A 16,500-nucleotide genomic window follows, 5' to 3' on the forward strand; every position below is an offset into this window, starting at 1 on the left:
TTTTTTTCCTCTTCCTTCCTTTCTTTTTGCTGGGCAATAAGGGTTAAGTGACTTGCCCAGGGTCACACAACTAGTGTCAAGTGTCTGAGACCAAATTTGAACTCAGGTCCTCCTGAATCCAGGGCCGGTGCTCTATCCACTGCGCCACCTACCTGCACCCACAGAGTTTCTATCCCTGTCAGGTTCCTTCCCAGCAGCCCACAAAAAAAGCCTGAAAGAAGCTGCCATCCCTTGGGGCTGTCCTGCCTTCCCCAGACAAATCCCGGTGCCTCCCCCTCCTCTTGCTGGCCATCTGTAATGGGGCTTCTGACCTCAGCACCACTGACACCATCCTCTCCCAGGGCACCTGCCACGTTGTGGTCCTTTCCCACTCTACATCCGGAGTCTTCTTCACTGAACGACACCATTGAATGCTCATCTGAAATGCTTTCTCCCCTCTGGGCTTCTCTAACACTGCTCTTCCTGGGTGGTTGTGATGGAGCCTTCTCTGCTGAACCACCCATATCCTACCCCAATGGCTGTCTCTTGGCTCCCCTACCCGTCTCGTTGTTCCTTTTCAAAGTTATTTTGTTGTTTAGTCATTATGGTCGTATCTGACCCTTCATGACTGAATTTGGAGTTTTCTGGCAGAGAGACTGAGAGCTTGGCCATTTCCTTCTCCAGCTCATTTTACAGAAGAGGAAACTGAGGCAGAGTAAAGTGACTTGCTAGTCACTGTCTGGGGCCAGGTTTGAATCTTCCTGACTGCAGGCATGATTCTCTATCCACTGCACCACCCACCTGCCCCTTTCAAAGCTATGGGTGTTCCCTAATGTTTTGTCCAAGGCCCTCCTGTCTTTGCTCTCTCTCTCTCTCTCCCTCTCTTTCTTTCTCAGGACAATGAGGGTTAAGTGACTTGCCCAGGGTCACACAGCTAGTGTCAAGTGTCTGAGGTCAGATTTGAATTTGAGTTTATTCACTTTATCCACTGCACCACCTAGCTGCCCCTACACGCTCTCTCTCTAATGACCTTATCAGCTTCCATGGATTTATTATCTTCTCTACCCAGATTAAGTCCCAGACCTATCTACCCAACCCTAGCCCGTCTGTGGAGCTCCGGCCCCACGGTACCTACTGCCCATGGGATATTGCCGTCATCGAAAACTCAACTTGTCCAAAACAGAACTCAGTGTCTTCTCCCCCACACCCTCCCTGATGGCCCCTGTTTCATTAAGGGGCCCCACTATTGTTCCTGCTGCCTATGGGTTAGGCCAGCCTCTCCCATCTCTCCTCCACACTGGGGCCAAAGGGATGTTGCTACAGCTCAGGTGTGAGCACGTCACAGCACTACCCACCCAAACTCCAGTGGCCTCCTGCTACTTCTGGGATCAAATAGCAAATCCTGTGTTTGGCATTTAAAACCCACCCCAGTCACCTCCCACCTTTCTTTCCTGCCTTGTTATGCGATTCCCATCATGTTCTCTGCAATCCAGCCAGACCAGCTCTCTGGCTAGGTCTCACGAGCTACGTCATCTATCACTCCCCTCAGCCCTTGAGAATCCTGTTTCCTTCAAAGCTCCCCATTATTTTGTATATATTTTTTGTATATATTTTTGTATATATTTTATTCTGTATATATTCAAGCGTCTACATGTCCACTCAGAAAGAATGGCAACTCCCTACAGGAACTATTTTTATTTTATTTTATTTTTTGCATCCAACCTGAAAAATAGTAGGCTTTTAATACATACTTGCTGATGGATTGATTAAATAATTGATGGGATGTTGGAGCTAGGAGGGATCTTAGAACAGGGAATGTCAGAACTCAGAGGGCCTTGGAACAGGGAATGTCAGAATTGAGAAGGGCCCTAGAACAGGGAATGTCCCAGCTAGGTGGGAGCTTAGAACAGAGAATGTAGAAGCTGGGAAGGAGCTTAGAACAGGGAATGTAGAAGCTGGGAGGGAGCTTAGAACAGGGAATGTAGAAACTGGGAGGGAGATTAGAACGGGGAATGTAGACGCTGGGAGCCAGCTGAGAACACAGAACAGGGACCAAGCCAGGTCGGAGGAACCTTGGATCAGAGAGCGTCAGCTGAAAGGGGCCTGAGAACAGTAGAAATTAAAACAGATATTTTCCGTGCAGGAAGGATCCAATTCAATTTCCTATCTATTAAGTACCTATTAAGTCCCTGCCGTGTGTGCCAGAGCTGGCACCGACAGCCCTTAAGTCCGCAAGAAGACAGACCATTTCCTTCATGTTTACAGATGGACAAACGGAGACCCTGCCCTGGTCCGTGGGCGTGCCTGTTCAGGTTTCTTTCCAGCCCCCCCACTCACCCCCCGGTAGGCTCATCACAGACACGCTCCGTACCCACCCCTCCTCCAACCTCCTGGGCCCCCTGCTGTATTCACTGGTGACTCCAAGTCCCGCGGTCCGACCCCGACCCCGACCCCCCGCTGGTTGGTCTCTTTCCCTTTTACCCCATCCCGGGACCCTAGGCTACAGAGTCAGCTCGGCCACCGCACATGCCTCCCCCATCCCGCCGATTCCTCGCGACCCCGGGCCTAAGGGCGGAACCCTCGGTTGTAGGGCGCGGTCCTTTCCCCAGGGGATCCGCGTGGACCCTACAAGACTCCAAGACACCTGAACCCTAGAGCGAGAAGCCGCACCTGGGGAAGGCGGAAACTGCGGGAGAATGGAGCGCTGGGGGTCTGGACATGGGGGGGGGGGTCCCAGACAGCTGTGTCCAGCTGTTGGCTCCCGCCCACCGGCTAGAGGGGCAGAAGATCGGAGGGGCCCCTCCGCGGTCGTGCGCCCACCGACCTTCCTCTCTCAAAGTCCCAACTTCCACCGAGTCCCTCCCCGTGCAGCCCCCCTCACCTCTTCTCGACTCGGGTTCTGAGGACCAGAAGGAAGGGGGCTCTCCCGGGCCTGCCCTCTGATAGACTCGCCTCGTGTCTCCCCCCTCGCGGTGCCCCGTGCCCGGTGCGTTCCCTGCCTCCTCCCCGGTGCCCGGTGGCCACTCCTGCCCCTGGCCAAGCCGCGCGTCCGCAGTCCCCTCTCCGATGCTCCTGCTCCAGTTTGGTCCAGCCAACTTGTAGCTGCAGCCAGTAGCGTCCCCACCTTCCCAGGTCCCGCCCAGCCCCAGGCTCTCCCCGCCTCCCAGTCTCTCCCTCTCTAGCCTTCCCTCCCTCTTCCCTCAGGCTTGGCTCCCTCCAGGCTGGGCGCCCAGCTCCGGTTTCTTCTCTCCCTAGAGTTAGGGCCAATTAAAGGGCATGAATAATGAACGTTTATCCCTGCGCTTGGCACCGAATGCCCTTCCCACCTCGCGCCAACCTACCTGCTTGTGACTCCCCCTTGCTCACTCTCCAGCCCCTCAAAACCGGCCTACACGCTCTTCCCCCACCCCGTTCCATCTCTATCTCAATCGCCCTCCCGACTTTTGCACTGCCCGACAACCCCACCACTTACCCCAACCATGCCTGGAATGCCTTCTCACTTCCTCTTAGACTCCCTAGGATTCTTTAAAGTGGAGGTCAGCGGTCACCTCCTCCAGGAAGCCTTTCCTGATTTCCCAGGCCGATACTGGGAGACCCCAGCCTTTTTGATGCCATAGAGTCCTTGGGCAGTCTGCCCAAACCCGTGGAACCTTCAGAAGCCAATTTTAATCGCAATGGAAGGAAATGCTAAATTTCCTTCAGAGGTGAAAAAAAAAATTCTTTTCCGCCAAGTTCACTGCTAAGGATTCTACAGCCTCTTCCCCCCAGTTGTAGTTAGATGTGCTTTGTGTGCACGACATGTGTGTCTATATGTAGACGTACGCACGTGTACACGCATGTACACACATACCTACATATATGCACATGTTCATTTCTTCATTTTTATGTGTGTAGGTGATACTTCCTGAGGCCAGTCATCCCCAGCCTCTAGAACACTGCCTGCAACACAATTTGGACTTAATCCATGAATTTTGATGGATGAGAGGCATGAGGTGGGGGACTGAGGACCAGCCTTGAAGTTGTGAAAATGGATACCTTGGTTTGCTGGAGTCCACCACTGCCTGCATTGGCTGACACACCAACAATCCTTTGCAGTGACCAAAGTCAACCTAGCTGGAAAATCAGTCACTCTGAAGCCAGTGAAGCTCCTCCCAGCATTGAAGCAAATCCTGAACTATTGGGTGATGGTGGTTTATGGACCTTCAAGAGCCATTTCTACCTCACCTAACTGCAAGTTATGGCACTATGAATTTATCCTGTTTATGGTCTTATTGTCTCCAGCTCTCCCCCCACTCTCAGAATTATCTTCTTTTTGGGGAGATCAACTTATCAAGACATCTCCTAATCAAGCCTTGAACTTTGAACTGCTTATCACCAAGGATGCTTTGTGTATTAAAGGCCACCTCCTTGACCCCTGGAATTCCTCACTCCCCTTCTCTTTGAGAATGGAACCCAATGACTAAGCCCACCTTTCCCTCCACAATTCCTCAACTGCCTTTGTTTAAAATGTGTATAAACCCACACAGTCTAACCTAGTCAGCATAGGCTGAATGGTCCCCATGCAGCATGTTACATTTTCCTTTCCTTCCATGCTTAATAAAAACTTTCTTTAACTGGGCAGGCATTGTCTTTCTCTGGTTTCCTTCCCTTTTGGGAAGAAGGGGATTTAAATATCAAGAACTGGCCTTTGTGTTCTCTGGTCTCTTCCCTTTTGAAGAATGAGAGATCTAAATTCCATTTAAGAGAAGTTTGCCATGGGGCAGCTAGGTGGCGCAGTGGATAGAGCACTGCCCCTGGATTCAGGAGGACTCGAGTTCAAATCCGGCCTCAGACACTTAAGAATTACTAGCTGTGTGACCCTGGGCAAGTCACTTAATCCCAGTTGCCTCACCAAAGAGAGAGAGAGAGAGAGAGAGAGAGAGAGAGAGAGAGAGAGAAGTTTGGCTCGGTTTACAGAGTCAAAAAGACCCAAATTCAAGGTCTGTCTTTGATTCTTATTTCCTATGTGTTCCAGGCAAGTCCCTTCACCTCTCTGGGACACTGTAAGGTACAGAGGAGCTGCTTTTGTAGTGGTGGAGGGAGTTTCTCTGTGAGGAGGTACTATTATCCAAATCAGACATCATGGGAAGGGACCATGGTCTGAAGTCAGAACACCTGGGTTTGAGTCCTCCCTATCATTTACTAGCTGGGTCATCTGGAGTGTTTCCTCTCCTGCAAACCCCCTGCCCTGCCTCCCTGACAGATATGCTCCCAAAGCACCAGTGAAATGGGTGCTGAAGAGCTGGGTGCATTGGGAAAACAAGCAATCAAGACCGAGGATGTGTGTGACAAACACCTTCTTGTGAACCAGAAGACCAGAGCTCAGAAGTTCCCTCTCTAGCCTTGTACTGAAGAAGGGCCAACTCTTATCCAGGGTTCACTAGTGCTCTGGACACCCATTCTCTCCTCTATAAAATGTGGGCATCAGATGACATGATCTCTAAGCTCCCTCCCAGCTCTGACCTTCCCTGTTCCAAGCGCCCTCTCAGCTCTGACCTTCCCTGTTCCAAGCTCCCTCTCAGCTCTGACATTCCATGTTCCAAAGACCTTTCTATTTTCTAACAGTCTAATTCCTCAGGTCCCTCCAAGCTCTGGCATTGCATGTTCTGTGTTCTAAGGTTGCTTCCAGTTCTGACATTCTATGTCCTTTGGTCAGTCTTCAGTTTCCAGTGGCCGTCCTTCCAAGCCAGGTGCCTAAGAAGTGGCTGGCTCTAAGTGACCGTAGTTCTGTACAGAGACTAAGGCTGGATATTATACAGGCGAGAGTCTTCTGTAAAGACATGTCTATTGGACTGATGGGAGCTGATGAGATAGTATGGGGGGGGGAGGAAAGAGAAGATGGCCCAGGAAGAAGTCTTAGGGTAATCATGTTGTTAGTGGGTGTGGTAAAGTTGGGGATTCAGCAAAGGATACTGAAAAGGAGCACACAGGTGGGAGGGGAAGCAGGGGGAGCAGTCTCAAAAACTTAGAGAGAAGAGCTTAGCTGGAAGAAGAGGGTGCTCAGCCACGAAGAGAAGACAAGGAGGATCAGGACTGAGAGAAAAGGTCATTCCATCAATTGCCAAGTCTGGCCCTAAAGAAATCAACAGTAACTTTGAAAAAGGGGCAGAGTGAGCTGAGAGATGGGGCCAGAAACCAGAGGGTAGAAGGTCTACCTCCTGACAGAGCCTATGAAATGCCCCAGACATGATCACAGAAGCCAAGGGTGCTGCATGAGTGATATACACAGGACTCCAGCTGACAAGGAGATTCAACACCAAACAAGGAAGCAGATGAAGGGCCTTGCCAAGAGGAATGACAGAAACGAGGGAACAGATGGCAATTCACTCCCAGGTCGTCATTACTAGAAATGACCGAAAGCTTATGCTTAGGGAGCCTGGGTTTGGTCACAGTGATGGGTTCTGCAAGGAAATAATCACCATTGTGCAACGTCACTGCAAAGTGCAAAAACCTAGAAAGACACAACCAAGGGGTCAGAAGCCTTATACCTGAGTTTTGCTAATTTCATAGACATACAGACAAACAAGCCCTGCACCACCCAAAATCCAAACCCAACCCAACCCAACCCAACCCAATATCCTTGAGAATTCCAACATACTCCACAGGAGTCAGAGCATCCTAATAGATAAAAGGATCCTCCATAATCCTCTAGTAATAACACTGAGCCACAGAAATTTCAGAATATTGAATTGATGCCACCATTCTGAATACTTCTTTCCCTAGTTTCAATAGTCATCCAAATACTTTTAACCTCCAAACTGCTTGGAACAAAAAGCTCCCAAAAGGTAAAGTCATGGGGCAGCTAGGTGGCGCAGTGGATAAAACACTGGCCCTGGATTCAGGAGGACCTGAGTTCAAATCTGGATTCAGACACTTGACACTTACTAGCTGTGTGACTCTGGGCAAGTCACTTAACTCTCATTGCCCCGCAAAAAAATAGGTAAAGTCACATGGAAGTAATCAAAATTGCAGGAGAACAGGAAGAATCCCCAAATCAACTAGAATTTATTAAGTACCTACTCTGTGCCAGGCACTGTGCTACATTCTGGAGTTGGCCCAGAGATGCTTTCAGAGAATCTACAAGAAGATAAGCCTGTATCCCAAAACTTTTCTTCAGTTACTGAAAAGAATATCTTTGAGGAACCAATAATTTTACCCAGCCATGTAATACTTTGCAGAATGCTAAATGTAAAAGAACAATTATAGGACAGTCACTTCTCCCAGAATTGTCTCTTTCCGGACTCCAAGGAACACATAATTTCAACGAGCAATAGTAAAAGCAGTTGATGTACTTTAGGATTTGCTGTCCTGACATCAATGTAGTGAAAAGTAAGTTATTCACTGATGGATCTTACAAAATGTCTAAAGAGGCAGCTAGGTGGTATAGTGGACAGAGCACTGGCCCTGGAGCCAAGAGGACCTGAGTTCAAATCTCACCTTAGACACTTACTAGCTATGTGATCTTGGGCAAGTCACTCGACCCCATTTGCCTTAATTATCCAGGGTCATCTCCAGTTATCCTGATATATATCTTGCCAATGAATCCAGATGGCTCTGGAGGAAAGAGTGAGGTTGGTGACTTTGCACAGCCCTCCCTCACTTCAATCCAATTCAGTGCAAGCCACGACATCAGAAGGTGATGTCATGGTCCTCTTTGGGAACGAAGAATTAACAACCACCACAAAATGTCTAAGGTGTAAGAATAGAATCCAAAAGCCCTCTGTGGATGATAACAATCAATCACCAACAGGCATTTCTATTGAGTCTACTCCATGCAGCAGCTAGGGGGCGCATCGAATAGAGCACTGGCCCTGGAGTCAGGAGGACCTGAGTTCAAATCCAGCCTCAGACACTTAACACTTACTAGCTGTGTGACCCTAGGCAAGTCACTTAACCCCAATTGCCTCTCTAAAAACAAACAAACAAAAAAAGAGTGTACTCCATGCCAGGTTCTGGGGATATAGAGACAAAGATTGTGGGAAAGGATTACTCACTTCCACAAGTAGGCAACATCAAGCACATCACCCCAAATCAGCAACTCTGCCAACCAAGGAAAGTGGGGTAAATGCTGTAGTTGGGCAGATGTATTTGTAGAAGTGGAGGGGTTTATGCGGGTGATTCAAGATCAGGTCTTGATACCAGGAATTATGGAATGGTTAACCCTAAGGAGGCAATGCAGATGAGGGAAAAAAAAAGTGTAGAACCTGTGCAACACATCATAGGAGCATGCAACCATTTAGCACCTACTGAATAACTAGCAGGCTAGAAACTAATGGTATGAGTTAGACCTGGTGAGGCTCACTATCTTTCAGGAAGTAAGAGAAAAAAATATCCCTCCTAGTCAATACAGACCTCAAAATATCTTTGAGAAGTTGGCATATAAACTGGACACAAACCAGAACATGATCATTGACAAAGCTGGTTTTTAAAAAGATGCCCCAGGCTCTCCAAAGGGAGGGTGTTCTGAAAAGGGGAGAGTTCAAAAGAGAATGAGAGGGAAGAATCAAAGCCTTAGGGAAATGGGTAGGAGGGAGGACCTTAGAAGAAGTGGCAGAAGGATGTCCCAGGACCATTTTCCTATCTAAACTCCATCCAAAAGGTGAGAAGGATGAGATGAAGAGTTGTTTTTCTTCCTTCACCATTTTGTTTCTATTCTCTTCCTGGCATCCATCATACTCCCTTACTTCTCTTCCCTGTCCACTGATCCTTGGAGACACTGCCTATGTTACCCACTCTACCATGAGCTCTTGGGAAGATGGCTGCTCTCTGGGCTCTTAAGGGGAAGGAAGGAGGAGCTCCATGGACACAGTCCCTAGGGCTCCCTGGACTGAGCTCTGGGAAAGATGGATCCCCAGCCCATATATATTCTAAGATAAGTCTGGAAGTCCAGAGAGAGAAGGGAGAGGATGGGGCAGGGAGAGAAGAGAGAGAGGGACAGAGGGAGAGAGAGTGGGAGACAGAGAGGAGAGAGAGGGAGAGAGAAATGGAGAGAGAGGGAGGGTGGAAAGGACAGGTGGAGAGAGGGAGAAAGAAAGAGAAAAGAGGCAAGAGAGAAAGGGAGGGAAGGAGGGAGAGAGCGCTTTGGTACAAGGGTCAGGCCATACAAGTTGACACAAGGTGAGAAGTAGGGAAGCTGAGGGAAGAGTCTCAAATATCATTTGAAGGCATTGGGCTCAATTAGCCTGGAGAAGAGAAGCTGAAGGGGGACCTGCCTTCTCACGTTGGAGGAGCTGTTATGTGAAGAGGTTGGCCCTGATTTGTGGGTGGGGGCCGGTCAGGACCAAGGAGAGCGGCACACTCCATGGGGCTCCCACAGCAGGAAGAGCAGACTGCTTGTGAGGGGCTATATCTGGCGAGAGTTGGCTCTAAGGTTTGGCTCAAAGATCCCACGGTTCCCTAGTCTCTCTAATTGCCATGTGGTTCATCACTCCAGGCACTGTGATTCCCACAAGGCCCAATGGGGCACATCCTGGGGATGCTGCCAACGTTATAAGCCACAAGCAACTTAGAGCTTGTAATAATACAGGTCCACCTTTCTGTATCGTCTTACAGCTTACCAACCAGTCTGAGAGCCCAAGATGGCCTCAGATCCCCATCTCGCCTGATCCTCCCTCCTCAGGACGTTCAGTGAGGAAGCTTGAGATCAACACTGGATGAGAAGTGAGATCCTTGGGACCTGGGTCTTACGTGGCCAGCTAGGTCTCTGAGAGCGGAAGGGACTCGCTCACAGCCACAGAGCGCCACGGCCTCTTGGTTATGCTATGAAGCCAAGGCTTCCTGGCTTTATCTCCTGACTCCAGGCATTTCCCCTGCCTGGAATATCCTCCTTCATCTCCACCTGCTGGCTTCCTTCCATCTCAACTAGTCAGGGACATTCCCAATGTCCCTCAATGCTAGTGTCTTCCCTGTGTTATCACCAATTTATTCTGTGTGCATTTGTGCAGAGTGGTTGACATGTTGTCCCTACTGATGGACTGAGTTCCTTGAGGTCAGGGACTGTCTTTCACCTCTTTGTATCACTATCGCTTGGCACAATGCCTGGAACACAGGAGGTGTTTAATAAATGCCCCTTGACTGACTGACTTCCAGTCTGGCTCTCTGCTCCAGGCTGTAAACGGCACTTCCAGTTGGGGGAGGAGCAGTCAGGGAAAGCTTCCTGGAAGAGGCAGGACATGAGCTGAGCCTTGAAGGACAGGTGTAAACGATAGGAAAGCAGAGCTCATTCAGGTCCGGGTGGGACCTCAGTGGACCCTTAGTCCAACCTTGACCTGAACGAGGCCGGGAACGCTACACTGCTCACCTGGGCACACTCTCCTGAGGTGTCCTTGGACCGACTTGCTTACAGTCCAGTGGAATGGAAACTTCCTGAGGGCAGGGAGCTCCTCGTTTGCCATGGGGTTGCACTCCTTTTGGACTTCTTGGGCCTCTCCACCAAGGTCCCGGGAACCTCATCACTGTGAAATCTCATCATTCTGCAGCATGGAATGAGCCCCCAAACCTCCTGGCAACACCTCTTTTTTCCCCCACCCTCACTCGCAGCTGTGCCCCTTCTTACAACTTCGCCCTCATCCCAGCCACTCCCACTTCAGCAACTTCCCCCATTGGACTGTAAGTTCCATGAGGTCAGGCACCATCTTCTTTATATTTACAGCCTTGTTATTAGCGCGGTGCCCGGTGCCACATAGTAGGTGCTAAATAGATGTAATGTGTGTCTTTGCATATCCAGATCTAGCACAGTAACTGGTGCACAGTAGGGGCTTCAATCAATACCCAATAATTAGTTGTCTGGCCTTTGCTTGAAGACTTCCAGGAATGAGAAACTCACTACCTCCCAAGGGAGCTTATTCCCTTTAAGGAATGCTCTCATTGTCAGAAAGTTCTTCCTTACATTGCTGGGAATTGTGGGGGGGGATGCCCTGAAAGCCTTAGCCCTCACTGATGTACTAGGAGGGCCATCAGAGACCCTCAGATGTCCCCCCCCAGCCACTTTACTAGGAAGAGGATAAGAAAGTGAGAAAGCTGCTCCTCCCCAGGTGTCTGGGGACCTCCCCTAAAAAAGGTTGCCTCCCTTCCTCTTTCTTCTTCCTCCTCCCCCATCATGCAAAAGGATGCAACCTTTGGGGTTTATGCAAAGCCTGGTCCCTGGGAGGCACTAGCCATATTTGGGGCTGGAGAGTGTGCCTAGCAGGCAGTCAAAGCCACCCGCAGCTGTGGGGAGGTTCCCTGGGGGGAGCTCTTAGGGGATATGGAGGTGAGGGAGGGTTCTGCTTCTCTGCCTCAGAAGTCAGTGAGGACCAGTGCAACGAATCCCCAATCTGGATGCTGGGGAGGTCAGTTCTCTTGGTAAAATGAGGGAGTTGGAATAAGGGGCTCTGAGATCTCTTTGGCTCTGGGTCCACGAGCCTCAGACTCTTTCCCCAAAGCGTGGGGGCCTGTGCGCTCTGTGTCTGACCCCAGAGGCAGTGGGATTGTGGGAAGAGCCATATGGGAAAACTGAGGCAGAAGTTAAGTGACTTGCCTAGCTAGGGTCACACAGCTCTGAAGGCTGAGGCAGGATTAGAACCCAGGTGTTCCTGACTCTAGACCTAGTACTTTTTCTATTCCTTCTAGGCCTCTGAGCTCCTTCCCTCCCCTCCTTCCCCTTGATGTCATCCTCCTCCACTCTCCATCTTTACTCTACCCTTTCTGATCCAGCTGTCAGGCAGTCAGTCAACAAGCATTTACTCTGTGCCAGGCATGGTGCTAAGTGCTTGCAATACAAAGGCAAGAGTGAAACAGTCCCTGCCCTGGAGGAGCTGACATTCTGTTGGGGGAGAAAGACCACAGAAAGAACTCTACCTAGAGCCCAGATCTGACCATGGCGGAGTTTCTATGGCACCCTATTACTCTCAGAATCTGATGGAAAGGTCTCAGTTTAGCTCTCAGGGTCCTTCCTAGCCAGGCCCTTTCACCCCTTTCTTGAGTTCTTACACATTACTCCCCTCGGTCCTCCTTAACAGGTGACCCATTTGCTGTTCAGCATTTGTGACAGACTTGACATTTCCTCCCTCCATGTCTTTGTACGGGCTGTTCCCCAAACTTGCCATGCCTTCCCTCCTCTTGGAAACCCTGGCTTCCTTCAAGACAGCTCAAAAGTCAATGTCTGTAGGAGGCCTTTATGGGCTCCTCTCTCAAGTCCCCTCCCCTTGCAAGTTCATGTATAAGGGCCACTTACCTAGTGGAACATGGGATAGAGTGTCAGCCTTAGAGTGAGGAAGACCTCAAATGCAGACAGCTAGCTAGACATCAAATAGCTGTATGACCGTGGCCAAGTCATTTCCCTGCTGTCTACCTCAGTTTCCCCATCTGTGAAATAAGGATCATACGGGCCATCATCAGGTGGCGCAGTGGATAGAGCACCAGCCCTGGAGTCAGGAGGACCTCAGTTCAAATGGACACTTGATACTTACTAGCTGTGTGACCCTGGGCAAGTCACTTAACCCCCATTGCCTCACCAAAAAATAAAAGTTAAAAATAAGAAAAAAGTTTAAAAAAGAAAGAAAGAAGGATCATAATAGCACTTACCTAGAAAGGCTGCTTGTAAGGATCGACCCAGATAAAATTTGTGTGGAACATTCTACAGGACCGTTGCTGTGATGTTGTCTTCTCGCTCCTCCCCAGTTAGAAGGTCAATTCCTTCAGGGCAGGGACTATTTTCCCAGGATCTTTGTATCTTCCCAGGCCTGGTCCATAACCAGTCCTTGGACTGATGGATGCCTTCTTCCTGATGATCTTGGCTAAGTCATTTCCCTTCTGGAGTCTCAATTTTAAAAATAATGGATTTGGATGAAAAATTCTTAGCCCTGACTTCCTGAAGCCTGGGGGCAGATGGTTCTGTTAGGGGCAGAAGGCCTTGAGGGAGCTGTCCTGAGAAGGAGGAGGATTGTTCTGCTTTCCTCTCCTTCAGACTGGACCCTGAGGCTCCCAGACCCCTCCCCCGGCACCCCGAGGCCTGTCAGCCATTTCTGATTCCCCGTGAGGCCAGCCTAGTGTTTCGCTTTCTGGGTCCCCTTCTGAGGTTAAGAGCAACAGGTGACACTTAAAAGCTCACTGGAAGCTATGAGGAAGCTGGGGTGGGGGTGGACTTAAGTTAGAATCCTGACTTTGCCATTAACCCTTTCTATGACCCCAAACAGGGCACTCCAGCCCTCTGGGCCTCAGATCTCTTTTCTGAAAAAGGAGTGTGTTGGGAGCAGATATTTCTAAGGTTGCACCCTTCAGTAAAGCAAGACTGAGGCCCAGGGAGCTTGTGGAGACAGGGGAGTTAGGGCTATATATGCTCTGCGCTCACTTCCTGCATTACTGTAGAAAGCCCCCATCTGTCCTCTGGCCTGTTTCCTCCCCATTAGGTTGGACTAGACGGGCACAGGGGATCCTCTCTCTCCATCTCTAGGCAGGGCCAAGGGGCTAAGCAGGCAAGCCTGGCCTGCCATCCTTAGATGCCCTTCCACCTTCTGGCTCTGGGACCTGGTGAAGGAGGAGGTTTGCGAGGGCTGGCCACATCCTTCCTCCCTTCCCCCCGCCGCCGCCACCCCCCCCACCCTCCGCCTCTCCCCACCCATCTCCAGCCCTATCTCCAGCTTGGTTTCCCCACAGGGGCTGCCTCCTGCTGTGGTCAGATGGGGGCAGGGAGTCCCTTTGGCCTTCCAGCGTTTTCCTTCCTGAGCCAGCTCAGCCTAAAGGTGCTGTTGGGAAGGAGGGAAGGGGGGGAGTGGGCAGGAAGGAGCAATGGCTATGGGGGGGGGGCGGAGCTTTCTTACCTCTTCATTTACTGAGGGCCTACTGTGTGCCAGGCTCGAGCTAACATTTTATGAGAAACACCATGTACCCTGAGGAGTGACTACAATGTAGCTAGGAAGAAACCCGGGAAGGCTTCTGGGAGGAGGTGCTGCCTCAGCTGAATCTGTAAGGACACCAGGGACTCTGAGAGGCCACTTTGAGGAAGGAAGACATTCCAGTTCGGGGCTCAGCTGGGGAGGACAAAGGCAGGGAGGCAGGAGATAACATTTCATGTACAGGAAACATCACACGGAGTGTATGAAAAGGCATGCCGAGTAAAGGGCTGGAAAGACCAGTCCTGAGCTAGATGGGGTAGGCCTCAATGCCCCTCCAGTCAATGGAACTCCTGGGGAAAGAGGCTTCTTATCGCCAGGGTACTGTGGGGGGTCCTGATAACGGGGAGCCCAGCAAGAGCCTGAAGCTTCTGGTTTGGGGGAGGATCCCTGAGAGAGACCAGCAGCGCCTGAGGCAGAGCAAGCCAGGGCCTGCCAGGAGACACCTCTGACCAAAGCCACAAGAGAAAAGAGCCTGGGCACTCTGGGGCAAACCCCACACATTAGCCCTGGGGAGTGGGAGCTCCCTGTGGCATTCGAGTCAAGGGAGGGGGGAGATGGTGCAGAAGTGAAACTGACAATCCTGGGATATGGTGGGAGGGAGAGGAAACCTCTGCTGGGAAGCAGGAGAGAGGGCTTTCCCTTCTGGACCTCAGTGTCCCCAGGTGTCAAGTGCAGGGACTTGGGTCAGACGACCTCTGGACCGGCACCTCATGAATGCTCCCTGGCCAGCTGGCCAGGGATGGGTGAGGGCAGTGCCTGAGCCTTGGCAGAAGGACCTCTGTCTGTCTGTCTGAAGGGAATGTCCCTACTCACATGCTCCGCAATTTCAAGCCAACCTAAGCCAAGCCCTGGCTCTCTTCCTGGTCTGCCGTGGCCTGGCTCCTCCCACGGGGCAGCTAGGTGGGGCAGTGGGTGAGGCTGGGTGCCTTACCCTGGAGGAGGGAGGAACCTGCCTCAGGGTCATCTGTAAAGTGGGGGCCATAGCATCTCCAGCCCCCCAGTCTCGCGGGTTATTGTCTGCAGCCTGGGCAGCAGCTGGAACAGCAGGTGCTTGATAAATGCTGCTTTCCTTCCTTCTCAGGATCCCTCCCTCCTGCCTCTCTGAGCATTCTCTGCCTAATCATTATCCAATGAGAAGCAAAAGCAGAGCCACACAATTGTCCTCCGGCTTCTGCATCAGTCATCCAAGTCTTCCCAGGATTCTCTGGATCGGTCATAGCCGTCACTGCTGATGGTGCAATAGTACTCTCTGGGATCCTATACTATGGTGCTCCCTGGGGTGGGGGGGGCCTGGAGGGTCCCTGTGGGACCCCACACCAAGGCCCACTCTCCCTTCCCTGATCAAGCACCTGCCCATTTCTTTTGTTTGTTTGTTTGTTTGTTTTTGCGGGGCAATGAGGGTTAAGTGACTTGCCCAGGGTCACACAGCTAGTAAGTGTCAAGTGTCTGAGTCCCGATTTGAACTCAGGTCCTCCTGAATCCAGGGCTGGTGCTTTATCCACTGCACCACCTAGCTGCCTGCACCTGCCCATTTCAAACCTTCCTGCTAATTCTTCCCCAACATCCGACACCCACCCCTGCCGAAGGGAGCCCTGAATCTGCTCCACTCCCCCCCTTGAGGTCATTCCTCCTTCCCAGTGGCAGTGGGCTACCTGAATCCTAAATTCCCAGGCCTGGCCCTACGCCTCGCTGATGGACCCTAAGTTCCTCGGGGCCTTTCCATCTGCCCTCCGATTCGAGTGTAAGCACTATGAAGGCAGGCACTGGCTTTTCCTCTCTGCATCCCCAGTGCTTGGCAAAGTGCTGGTCACCTATTAAGCACTTACTACATTACTTCTTGTTCACTAATTCATTCAAAATTCCTTCAGCTCTTACCTATCGAGAAAGGGCTGCTCTGAAGACCTCCTGGCTCATCCGTCCTTTCCTCCTGTCTTTGGCCTCTTCGGGGGCTGTCTAGTCAGGGCTTTTCCCGGGTAAAGTTTGGTTGGACTGGCCCGAGTCCTGTGCACAGGCTGCTCCTGTCTCCTCAGCCACTCCCACAGTCCCCCTTGCCGCTTTTGCCTATCTGACGGATGGAGCCTCATCTTTGTGCTGATCTGCATTTCTCCAGTTACCGGGGCTGGGGAACATTTTTTCATATGGTTGTTGGTAGCTCACCTTCTTCTGTTGAAAACCGGCCTTTCATAGCCTCTGGCTTGGAGGATCCTGCTTCAGCCGCTGCTACCATGTCTCAGAGGACGTTTTGAGCCCATCTGGCATGGGGGGGGCATGTTGCCAACAGGTGGCGGTCAGCTTGGCCCCACCATGTGCTTCTCCACAGGCCTTTGGGGTGCCTGCAGTTTCCTGGTGATCAGTGATTTGTGACCAGGCAGGAATTAGGACAAGAACCTGTTTCTATGGGCATGTTAGTGTTCAAACCCCAAAGCAAGGATGGGGGGGGGGGGCGGCAGCCCGGTCTCCCTGGAAGCTCAGCCTGCTTTTCTCCCAGGCACTTGTGGTCCTAACCCATCATCCCTCTCAAGTATCCAGTCAGCTTTCAGAGGAAAGTACAAAGACCTCTCTAGACCCATGCACTGAGACACGATGAGAACCAGGAGAACAACATTAC

At 51.1% G+C, this 16,500-nt stretch overlaps 1 protein-coding gene across 1 annotated transcript in view; it reads right to left on the reverse strand.

Moving 5' to 3' along the window:
• The window catches only part of A4GALT (alpha 1,4-galactosyltransferase (P blood group)), a 30,343-nt gene extending 27,297 nt beyond the window's left edge, over positions 1-3,046 (reverse strand). Inside the window, exon 1 of the mRNA XM_043969253.1 lies at positions 2,861-3,046. The gene's annotated coding sequence lies outside the window, so the exon portion shown is untranslated. The remainder of the gene's footprint in view (positions 1-2,860) is intronic.
• Between the last annotated feature and the right edge of the window lie 13,454 nt (positions 3,047-16,500).

The sequence above is a fragment of the Dromiciops gliroides genome, chromosome 5, assembly GCF_019393635.1.
Source record: "Dromiciops gliroides isolate mDroGli1 chromosome 5, mDroGli1.pri, whole genome shotgun sequence".
Classification (NCBI taxonomy): Eukaryota; Metazoa; Chordata; class Mammalia; order Microbiotheria; family Microbiotheriidae; genus Dromiciops; species Dromiciops gliroides.